This window comes from Lactuca sativa, chromosome 9, assembly GCF_002870075.4.
Source record: "Lactuca sativa cultivar Salinas chromosome 9, Lsat_Salinas_v11, whole genome shotgun sequence".
Lineage (NCBI taxonomy): Eukaryota > Viridiplantae > Streptophyta > Magnoliopsida > Asterales > Asteraceae > Lactuca > Lactuca sativa.
Window position 1 is genome coordinate 14,975,413 of NC_056631.2, and position 12,820 is coordinate 14,988,232.

The 12,820-nt window shown below is 36.5% G+C and overlaps 1 pseudogene; it reads left to right on the forward strand.

Annotated features, from left to right (window-relative positions):
• Nucleotides 1–1,485: 1,485 nt before the first annotated feature.
• Nucleotides 1,486–2,043, forward strand: LOC128128857 (uncharacterized; annotated as a pseudogene).
• Nucleotides 2,044–12,820: the final 10,777 nt, after the last annotated feature.

Sequence of the window (12,820 nt, forward strand, 5' to 3'; positions counted from 1 at the left end):
TGGTGAACACCAACTATTTGATAAAATGCCTCAATGAGTGACTCTTGTGTTTTAATGCTATCTTATATATTTTGAGCAAGGAACTACACATGTTTTTATTAAATCTGAAGTGTAATGTACAATAGCAATAACATTGAGGTAGATTTCATGTATTGTTCTTTTATGTGTTATTGTGAGACATGAATTAACCTCTGAAGAATCACCTGTTCAGATGTGATTATTGACAATGCGGATAAAACGTTTTATGGTTAAAAAGGGAAATCTATTCTAGTCGTTCTCTCTAACAAGGCAACCTTAAAGTTGATGTAGGTAAGATTTTGACCTATCTATGATATAGTTTGCAGGATGAAACGTTTCAGAAGTTCAATTTTGACCTATCTATGTTACAGTTTACTGTTTTTGTAGTAGTCTTGCTTGTGTTATCTGAACTGCTACTCGGGCTTACCTTCTCAGCTACATCCCCTGCATTTTTGTGGTCAAAAAGCTGATCCATCTTCTTAACCAGTACCATGTAAGTACAATTCAACTAAGGTTTGGGTTCAAAATACTATAAAAACATTTTTATGTGTGAACAGCTCAATTGAAGGTTTGAAAGCTTTATTCACATTTATTTTATCAATTTACAGTTGGTGGTGGAACTATGCTCATACCTTACCTTTGATTAAGTTAATCATGGAATGGAATGCAAAATTGCAAAAATACTACATTTCTATCTGTGTAATTTTTAATGACATTTTTTTTAAATAAAAGTAATAAAAATATCATAGTTATGATGATTTACTTGGATTTTAAACAACTTTTATGTTCAGATTCTTATTTTATAAAAAATAAATTCGTTAAATATAACTAAAATAATATATGGATTAGCATTCAAGTTATATGCCTGATTGGTGAGGATTCATGGTATCTACAAGAGCCACTATACATAAAATGGATAAAATGGGATTGTCTCAGTGGCTGCAGATTCCAATGTATGCTTGTTATGGAAGAAGAAAGAGAGACAACTGGCGATACAACTGTCAAATATCGTGGAAAATGGCCACTCAGACATGCCTTTAGGATTGAGGTGCATCAAATTCTTCTACATTACATCAACTCTTTGATAATTATTCATTCTTGATTCTTGAATCTAGATTTCAGGAAGCTGTGTCTGTGGCACTCTCTTCTCTTAATATTGCTGTTGAACTGTCTGAATCTAAGTAATGACCACTTTACCCTTCTATTTAGAAACAATAAAACACCATCTTTCCCACTTAACATATTACGCTGCCTCTGTTAGTATTAAAAAGAAACACTAATGTTTCTTTTCTGGACTGTCTGAATTTGAGTAAATTACCATCTTACTCTTCTATTTACAAATGAGATTAATATGCCTCTGTTATCATTAACTTAAAAAGAAACACTCCTTTATATCAGTCCAGATTAAATCAAAAAGAAACAACGTAAGTTTTCTTGTTGAAATGATGAATGACCATTTTACCCTTCATGGATGTGGAAATGACATAGAAGCTAGATTACTCATCTACAACAGTAGTTATTGGATTTTCTCTCATAGTATCAATACTAAAAGCTTTCAGTATAAAAAGTTAAGTTACACGTATCATGGTTGTAGCTTCTTTAATCGCCTTTGTAACTATCCACATTCTTTATTTAAAATGCTACCAATTTGACTATGGTAAGCGTTCATTTCCCCTCATAATACAAAAAGGAAAAGACCTTTTTAAGCTTTTTGACTTTTTAAACCTTTTATATACAGATTTAAATATGAAGGCTTCTGCTAAAATGGGAGTAGCAAAGGTACTGATTTGGGGGGTATGGGTTGGAATTTCGAATCATCCATCTAAATGGAAGATTTGGGTTGTGAAAATTGGTGAAGGATTAATTATTTTATTTCAAATTTATGATTTTCCACCCTACAAGGGTTTTTTGGATGCCCATGCTATTTCACATGCCATTGTGGTTCATGTTTCTTATATCTGGTGGAGCTTTATTCATGATGACAGTGAATATAGAACCAAAACACTCATGAAAAAAGCCAAGTGATATATCCAGAAGGGGTAAATTCTTAAATTTACACTCAGCTTGTAACCTCGTGTCTTTTTTCTTGTTTATTAGGGATTTAAGGTAGTCACGCTTATCAGTTTTTGCTTGCGTGTTCACAAGTTTTTCTTTTCTTTTTATATTAAAAGTTGTCTCGTCTTTTTTTTTTAATTTTTTTCCCAAGCAGTTGGTTTTTACAGATTTAGATGTTGGTGTCTGTACTGCTTAAATGCAGAGCTTTCTTTTGGCTTTTTGTGTTATGGAGATTTTGTTGTGTTATTTCAGTTTTATCCAAGAGGTGGTAGTCGAGGACAACTATTAACTTGGCTGAGCTGTTGTGGTGGGATCTGATAGGCACACTAGGTAAAACACCACATTTTCCTTTATCCACCAGTTCAGTTAGAGAAATGATGTACTACAAAAGGACGTTGAAGCTTCAAGCTTTCTTTGACATGGCTAATGAGCAAGGTAAGAATAAATATTTTAGCACCTTAATTTTGGTTTTATAATTAAACATTAATTTCGATTAAAATTATGTTTTATATATGTTGGCAAACCTTGCAGAAATGTTAGAATGTTATAAAGCTATCAGCTTTCCATCGGAAGATGAGAAGAAAAGTCAAAGCTCATTGAATGCTCGATTAGAGGCTATTGCTGTTAGTCCTTCAAATCATACGACTTTTTTTGTGGACAAAAATGCCCCTGTGTGCCTAATATTAGAGCCAAGCTGTTAGTCCTTCAATTCATGACCGAAGCAATTCCATCCAGCTACTCAGACTCTTCTTTTCTTCTATATCAATTAGAGTCCATTCTTGAATTGGATCCTTTAATGTATGTTTTCCATGCACTACTACTATACCAAATCTTATGATTAAAATATCGTATCTTTATCTTCTACTTTTCATCTGCAAACAGTGATGAAGTGGGGTTTGTTCATCCATCCCAATTTGCTGCCATGAGTGACATTTCACAAGCTAATACTTCTGATATGGATATGGATTTCTGGAGTAAAGATCACAAACTGGGCATCTCAACCGATTCAATCCACCCATTATACACTATTGCTAAACATGCATTTATGTCTTCACAGCAACAATATAAGATGTTGATTGGTTTACATTCAAAGAAAGTGGATAATATCTTAGCCACTTCATCTCCCCTAACTGGTCTTCAAAACGAACTAATGAAGCATAGCAAAGCACTTTTGCTGCTGAGTTGTGATTTTGGAACTGCATGGAACAGCAGGTTTCTTTCTGTTTCTCTGATTCATAACATCATTTGCTCTTCTTTCTTATATCCCTGAAAGATAGCTTTTCTTATGTTTTTATACTTTACAGAAAGGAAATTGCATTAAACAAACAAAACATTGGGATATATCTAGTCTCTGAATGAATAAGATCATGAAGCCAATGCACATGTGTTGGGCCTCCAAGTTGACTTCTGGGCACCGAGTAATTCTTCTTAATTCTTATAAAAACATACAAATTTACATTGCAATGTAGTGGCTTCAACAGGTTTTCAACTTCCCTTATTGTACTGTATTCGTCACCAACAATCAGTTTCCCTCCATGCCTTATAATTCTATCAACTTCTATAATCACAGATGAAATTTTACACTTGCAAGCAGGTTATAAAAGTTATATAACATTATAATCAATGATCTTAATACAAACTCATGTAGCTTTTGTGTGCACTGGAATTATCTCTTTTTTAGCATGGAGAAGAGATGGTCTGATGGAGGAGATTGTATGCCTCAGGGTACCCTTTAAAACTTAATACAAACTCATGACAACAGAAATTGCAGCCTCTGACAAGAGTAAACTCAGTTTGTGCTTCATGTTCATCTTTAGGGGTGAACGACAATGCAAGGGCGTTATCGTCAAAAAGGTACCCTTCAAAACTTGCTACACCACACTCTGCACCTAAAATTACTCTACTCAGGCTCAGGCATTTGATAGCATATTATAAAAGTGCAAATGCAATTATGCAAGAAATAGCATTGTAGTTTCCATTTATTTCCTTATAGCATTCTGCTTTGTATTTTCAAAATATTTTTTAGGGCGTTTTACTTTAATTTTTTTTACCCATTATAGCTATGAGTAACCTCTTGAATTATAAGGCCATGACGCAATTTTATACCATGTTATTGTCCATAGTCCATACACACTAAAGAATCTGAGATTTTTTAGAGATTGTATGGAATTTTTAGATGGGCGCATGTTTTTTATGGGCTTGAACACACTTTGTTTGTATTAAACATATAAATTTTATTTAATTAAAAAATACCAACTCCCAAGTTTAAAAATATGGTTAAGATGAGCTTTCACTTTCAAGTTTTGTTCTTTCATATTCACCAAAAAGCGAGCAAGCTTGGAGCCATAGGTAACATTTTGGATGGTAGCTCTTACTTAGCCTCTTCCCTTCTATTGGGAGAAAATAACTAATGTTTTTATTTATCTTCTCCATCTTTCAATAACGCTTTTTTTATTTATGATAGGAGATGGGTGATCAAGATGATACTTTCATGAAGAAGTTCGAAAAGTTGTTGTTTCAGATTTAATTGTTTATTGTCTATCTTGTTCACAAAAAACATTACAAATTTTAATAAAAAAATGCTTATTTTTTATTTATTCTTTTTTAACAATTCCTATACTTTTAAGATATGCTAAATTAGCTATAGAGAAAGGGCTTGCACAGGGTCGTGATGGATCTTATATACAACAACTTTATATGAACTATTTTACAAAGTTGAAGCTTTATATAAAACAACTTTAGTTGAAGCTTTACATAAGGTGATTATTAATTTTTTATAATATAAATAAATTAATTCCATTTTTACCCTTTTAAGTAATCTATATGAACTATTTTACAAACTTTACTTGATCTTTTTTCAGGAGCATTACAACCCAAGATAATTAATTGTGGCATGACTCTAACTGCCTTTGGGATGCTATTGAGGTTTGTAGTAGAAACGATGGTTGTTAGTTCTCTTATCATGACTTTGCGAGGTGACGTCCTTTGTATTCCAGTTATTTAGGTAAACATAATTGCTGATTTATACATATACACTCTAGGTACGTAAATACTGAATCCTTTTCATATAAATTCATTCAAACTATCACAACCATAATTGATCATGTCCTGAAACCCAAATTTGCTTGAAATATTATTGGTGGCTAATTCTTTGCAATGAAGGAGATAAATGATGAAGGAATTGAAGTGTTGGTCCATGACAATGTAAGTATAGCATCCTACTCACTGTTATATTGTAGGTAATATGCAAGAAATAGCAATGTGCTTTCATTTATTTGAAAGTACAATGCTCTAGTATAGCAACCAAATGTCTCATTTTCATTAATTTGGCTAAAAAACTATTTTTATTGCCTATTAAGTCACTAAATTAACATTTTATGTTAAATATGTCACCATGCTTACAATTTTTTTTTTACTTCCATTTTTTTATAACATAATAAAACCTCACTCGCTGATGTCATCTTTTCCGAATTGCATTTTTTTTATATAATTTTTATTTGGGTCAGGAGGCTGCTGATGACAAAGCACTACAATCTGAAAGAGGCATCAAGTCACGTGCAATTCTTGGTAGACAGGTCAAAAGAATTGTCACAAAGCAGGTTGTTATAATGCTTCACATGTTCAAAATAGCAATTTACTTTCTTTATTTTTTTATTGTAACATTATATATTGTAAGAAATAGAATTATATGACATTAAATTTTATGAAATGGATTGTATTTTTTATATGGTATTTTATTTCTATTATGAGACAGTAAGTGCAAATTTAATTTAAAAATTAATAAATATATAAATATTTTTTTTTTAAACATTTAAATTTACGATACGCAAAAATGTGTGTCATCTTCATTTATGACATGGCCTTTCTTGACAGGGGTTTTAATGATACGCATTGTGTGTCATTAACACGCGCGTCGTAAGGTTACGACACGCGAATGCGTGTCGTCTTCCTTTATGACAGGGCCTTCCTTGATACGCATTGCGTGTCGTAAACGCGCGTCGTAATTGCGCGTCGTAAATGAGCGTCGTAAATGCGCGTCGTCTCTCTTTATGACAGGGCCTTCCTTGACGCGCATTTGCGCGTCGTCTGAGCCTTTTATGACGCGCAATGAGCGTCGTAAAAGGCTGTTTTTCTAGTAGTGCAGAGCCTTGCTTGGTTTTCTTTAAATTGTTGCTTGATTAACTGAAACAAACCTGCAAAATTCGATTTTTTTTTGTTTCTGTGTCACTGACTCGGCGAGTCCCAAGGTGGACTCGGCGAGTAGGCCTGACTCGGCGAGTCCCCTTGTGCACTCGGCGAGTCCAGGCGTCAGGAATGACCAGATTCGGGATTTCTTTGTGTTTATCTTATGGAAACTTACCTTAATCATAATAGATCAACCTAAATCCGATTTTATGATATATATGACTATTATCTTGATCTAGAAAAAGATATTTATCAACTAATTAAATATTTAATTTCCTTGTATGATAATTAATTAATTATTTAACTATTTTGGTAATTATCTTTCAAAGAAATCTTGAATAAATCAAATATAGATAATTAGGATATTAATTGTTAATTGGAATTATTTGTTATTTGATCCTCCATGTTTTAAATGTTTAAAACCTACCCTCATGTTTTGAAATTTACTTTTGAGATTAAAAGCTTTAATTTAGACAACTTAAATTTCAAACCCTAGATTTTAAAAGTTTTAAAATACAACACTATACAAATATGATATTACTAGAATAATATATATATATATATATATATATATATATATATATATATATATATATATATATATATATGTATAACTAAATGCTAGTCTTACCGTTAGTAGGCCTCATTCATGAAGCCGATCTATAAGGTGGGTATAAGGTTGCGGCCTATAAAATGGCGCTTAATGGGTGTACACTCACACCCACCGCTTGCTTGATTGGTGGAGGGTCGTTAGCCGAACGGGTAGGATAGGGCAACCTCATTCTCTCATTAAAAGTATAATAAGAAATATAAAGTAACTACACATATTTTTAAAATTTCCCAATCCTAGTTACTTTAGGAAAAGTGAATTGATGCAATCCCATGAAATTACACTTTGCACCTTGCTGAGATGTTAGTGGAGCGTGTGTGGTTTACCGGCACACTAATTGGTTCTAAGCGAAGGTGGCAAAGGGTGATTCATTGTTTATCATAGTTCGATGGAGCGTGTGTGGTTTACCGGCACATCGAATAGGTGATTGTTACAATGAAGGCACCATGTGAATTTGCATGGTAATTCACACCCGCTTTGTGATCCTCGGCATCCCAGTCACAAACGAGAGGGGCATATCGAGATTTAAACATGCCATTGAATAGTTTCAATGAATCTCATCCGAACCTAGGAATTCTAAAAAAAACACTTAGGACTAATAGTTTTTTTTGTGATGGAGAATTAGTGAATCGTCATTCACTTACCTTCAATTTATTTGCATGTTAGATTACGGCATCCCTTTTCTAATATGTAAATGTTATTGTTGGATCCTAGCCCTAATTTTCTTATTGGGTGATAATTAGGGATTCTTATTCTAATCTATCTTTGTCCTTTTCTAATTGTAGATGTCGAACGCAAACAACGCTGCTGCTAGTTCTTTCTCGTTGATGAGCCTTTGCCAGAAGGTCACCTTCGATGGAACGAACTTTAGCGAATGGATAAGATACATTCGCACCATTGCTTGATATGAGGATAAGGAGTATGTCCTCGATGAGAAGCTCGAGAAAATCAACCCCGAAATTGCTACTCCCGCCGAAATCACCGCATTTGAAACTCATGAGCGAGATGCAACGAAGGTACATTGCATCATGATTGCCACCATGAACTCCGAATTCCAAAAGTCCTACGAGGACATGTACCCGTACGAGATGCATCAAGACTTATTGGAGAGGTACCACCAAAACGCGAGACAAGAGAGGTACGAGATTTTCACTAACATGATTTCCGCGAAGATGGGTCATGGAGAATCTCTTACCGTGCACTTGCAAAAGATGCAAAGGTATGTCGACCGCCTTCGCAAGTTAAATGTTGACTTCGGTGAAGACTTGGCGATCGACATGGTGCTTCACTCTTTGCCTCCGATGTACAACCAATTTAGGATGACCTACCACATGAACAAAGAAGAGGTCACCCTAAGCAAGCTCCAAGGTCTCTTGAGGGTTGCTGAGAGCAACTTCAAGGACAAGTCTGTTGCACCCACTCCCAATCCGCCCGCTGCTCCTGTATTGGCTATTGGACAAGGGAAGGGAAAGAAGAGGAAAGCTTCATAGAAGAACTATCGCAAGGTGAAAGCCCGAGATGGTGCCTCTTCTAGTGGGACCAAAGTTGATCCCGCAAAGCCCTGCTCTAACCCGAAGGAGGCAGAGTGCCACCACTGCCACAAGATAGGACATTGGAAGAGAAGCTGCCCGGATTACCTGCAAGCAATCAAAGAAGGAAAGATCAAGCCATCTTTCGCAGGTATATATACAATCAAATCTAACGATTTTAATCATGCTATTTCTTGGGTTCTTGATACCGGTTGTGGTTATCACATTTGTTCTAATGTGCAGGGACTAAGAAGAAGTAGGGATGTGGAGCAAGGAAGGATCAATCTAATCATGGGGAACAGAAGATCTTCGCCTGTGACCAAGATTGGAGTGTATTCCTTAGTGCTTAGGAATAGTTTAGTTTTAGATTTGAACAATTGTTGCTATTCGCCAGAAATGGCAAGAAACATCATTTCATTTCATGGTTTATATAGACAAGGATTTAGATTTTCTTTTAATAATGAGAACGGTTCTATTTTGGCTTATCTAAATGGTGTCTTTTACTTTGAAGCTATACCATGTAATGGAATATATGAAACCGTTATGATTGTTGATAACTTAGGAAATGATGTTTTGAATATTGATTCTTCCACTAGTATGGATAAAGCATCCTTGAGGCATTGTCGTCTTGGACATGTCAACAAGAAACGCATAGCCCAACTCCAAAAGGATGGAGTGTTGGAGTCATTCGACCTTATGGCAGATGACACATGCGAGTCTTGTTTGCTTGGAAAGATGACTAAGTCGCCCTTCACGAGTACATGTGAAAGGGGCGAGGGTCTATTGGACCTAATACATACTGATGTGTGTGGACCGTTTAGATCAACCACGAAGGATGGGAACCGCTTCTATGTGACTTTTACCGATGACTATAGTAGATATGGGTATATCTACTTAATCAAGCAAAAGTCAGACACCTTTGAAAAGTTCAAAGAGTTCAAGAATGAAGTGGAGAATCAATTGGGCAGGAAAATCAAGATGCTTCGATCCGATCGAGGAGGAGAGTACCTAAGTCTTGAATTCCACGATTATCTCAAGGAGTGTGGAATAGTTTCACAATTGACGCCTCCTAGGACACCGCAGTTGAATGGTGTGGCAGAAAGGCGTAATCGAACCTTATTGGATATGGTTCGCTCCATGATGAGTCGTGCTTCGCTACCAATCTCTTTTTGGGGGTATGCCTTAGAGACTGCCGCCCATATCCTTAACCGAGTCCCTACCAAGAAGGTTGTCAAAACACCTCACGAGATGTGGACAGGGAAAGCTCCCTCGTTGGCACATATCAAGGTTTGGGGTTGCGAGGTTTTCGTAAGACGAGATACTCACGACAAGCTTGAACCTCGAAGTGAGCGATGTATTTTCATCGGCTACCCGCAGACATCCTTTGGATATCTCTTCTATAGACCGAAGGACAATGTTGTCTTCGTTGCGAGGAGAGGAGTTTTCCGAGAGCGAGAACTCATAAGCCAAGGAGACAGTGGGAGGCTAATCGAGCTTGAAGAGATTCAAGAGTCGATAGATGAAGGAACCTCTACCGCTGGCACTCAACCTGAGGAGGAAACTCTGGTTGAACCGATTGACGAATCCTTACCTCTTAGACGTTCCGATAGAGTTAGAGTTCTACCCCAGTTTTATGGTTTTCATATTACTACCGAAGGGGACACGTATATTAGTGATGGTACACTAGTAAACCTTGATGAACCTAATAGCTATAAGGAAGCCATGGCAGGCCCGGAGTCTGCAAAATGGAAAGAGGCAATGGATAGCGAGATCCAATCCATGTATGATAACCAAGTTTGGAATTTGGTTGATTATGTGCCCGGACGTAAGACCGTTGGGTGCAAATGGATCTTCAAGAAGAAGACCGACGTGGATGGAAACGTGCACACATATAAAGCGCGATTGGTTGCGAAGGGCTTTACTCAAACTCCCAGAGTTGACTATGATGAGACCTTCTCACCAGTTGCGAAGATTAAATCTATTAGAGTGATGCTAGCTATTGCCGCATTTCATGATTATGAGATTTGGCAAATGGATGTCAAGACCGCCTTCCTTAATGGAAAGTTGGCTGAGGATGTTTAAATGGCTCAGCCAGAGGGGTTTGTGGATATGAAGCATCCGGATAGAGTGTGTAAGCTTGAGAAGTCCATTTATGGACTTAAGCAAGCGTCTCGCAGATGGAATCTTTGCTTCGATGAGAAAGTCAAAGAGTTTGGATTTGTACGAAGCGAAGACGAATCTTGTGTATATGTCAAAGCCAGTGGGAGTATAGTAAGCTTTCTCGTCCTATATGTCGATGACATATTGCTCATAGGAAACGACATCCCGACTCTGCAGGAAGTTAAGTCCTGGCTCGGGAAGTGCTTCGCTATGAAGGACCTCGGAGAAGCTTCTTACATTTTGGGAATAAGGATAGTAAGAGAAAGAAGTAAGAGACTAATTGGACTTAGTCAGAATACTTACTTAGAGAAAGTACTAAAACGCTTTAGTATGGAAAACTCAAAGAAGGGAGAACTACCGATACAAAGTAATGCCAAATTGAGTAAGACTCAAAGTCCGAGTACCGAAGCTGAAATAGCAGAAATGAGCCGAGTACCATACGCTTCCGCAGTTGGCTCAATCATGTACGCTATGACTTGTACTCGCCCTGATGTAGCCTTCGCTTTGAGCATGGTTAGCAGATATCAAGGGAATCCTGGCAAAGCACATTGGATTGCGGTGAAGAATATCCTTAAGTACCTTCGGAAGACAAAGGAATGGTTCTTAGTCCTCGGAGGGAGTGATGACTTGAAGGTGCGAGGGTATAGTGACGCCAGTTTTCAGACCGACAGGGACAACTACCGTTCGCAGTTGGGCTGGGTCTTTACCCTAAATGGAGGAGCAGTGACCTGGAAGAGTTCCAAGCAAGAGACCGTAGCTGATTCAACGTGCGAATCAGAGTACATTGCAGCGAGCGAAGCGTCGAAGGAGGCAATATGGCTAAAGAACTTCATCGGTGATCTTGGAGTCGTACCTGCCATAAAGGAGCCCATGGAGATTTTCTGTGATAACGAAGGTGCGGTTGCCTTAACCAAGGAACCGAGGGATCATGGTAGATCAAGACATATCGACAGAAAATATCACTTCATCAGACATCGTGTAGAAGAAGGACAACTCGTAGTGAAGAGGATATCATCAGAAGATAACCCAGCAGATCCGCTTACGAAGGGGCTGAGTAGGGTTAAGCACTTGCAGCATGCTAGGAGTATTGGGCTGAAGGATGATATTAGCATAGATTAGATAGTATTAGAAACGTGTAATAGATAAATGTAATTGACATTTGATGATTAAATAAAGGAGTTTTATTTATGAGTAATGATACTATCTTATGTTAATTGTTTAGCTATTGTTTCACTTTGCATGTTTTGACTTCCAGAATAATTGAGTTTATTAGGAATAATCGAATTATTCAAATGGTCCACAATCGTTCATATGTTGGGAGTAGATATGAAAGAAGATTGTCATGAATTGGTGTGTAGAGTGTCTAAATGGTGTTAGACATAGTAAAGGATTGCTGCAACGTTCATGAGTGCTTATGAACTAGTTTTGAGCATTGGAATAAACCCACGCTTGCTGGAATCACCTTATGGAATACGATATAAAAGGTGATCGCAAGACGATAATATCATATAGTCTTAAAACCTAGATATATGGTTTATTATTTGTTAATTGATTGTACATTGATAATACGAAAACGCATCAGTAACTTGGTGTTATAAAACGTATTGTTGTGTATAGTTGGTTAATGAATAAGTCAATGCATATAAGTCGAAGTTTATCTGTAACTTTTATCTAAGAAGGTAAAAGCGATATCTCGGCCGCTCGATGATTTGATTTGACTTATGTGCCGGGCCCGGTCAGAACTGAATTGATGTGTTCGATTAAGTTCTATGTCAAATAAATCAGAGATCGAGAAACCTAAATGCATGACTAACCATTCCATAGGATTGTCAGCATGATATCTAATAGAGGACTGTACGTTACCTTATCTAAAGGACAAGATTGATTAGATCAGAGTTGACAGCATCTTTGAGAGCTATGATTGCAAACCGAATTGTACTTGTATAGTTACTAGACTTATCCAAGTGGGAGACTGTTGGAATAATGTCTAAGGCTGCAACTATATTAGGCAAGTATTTGATCCGGTTGTGCATGGTCCTTTTGGGTTGCCTTCACCATAGCAACTTGATAGGATGATTTATTAAGAGAGAGTAAATATTATTAATATATTATGTGAATAATATAATGAATAATATATTGTTATTTGATTAATATAAGTCATAGAATTAATTAGAATTAATTTGGTGACTTAAAGAGATTAATTAAATAAAGGGGTATAAACTGTCAATTGTTTGATAGTTAAGCTTTAGACTGTAAATCCATT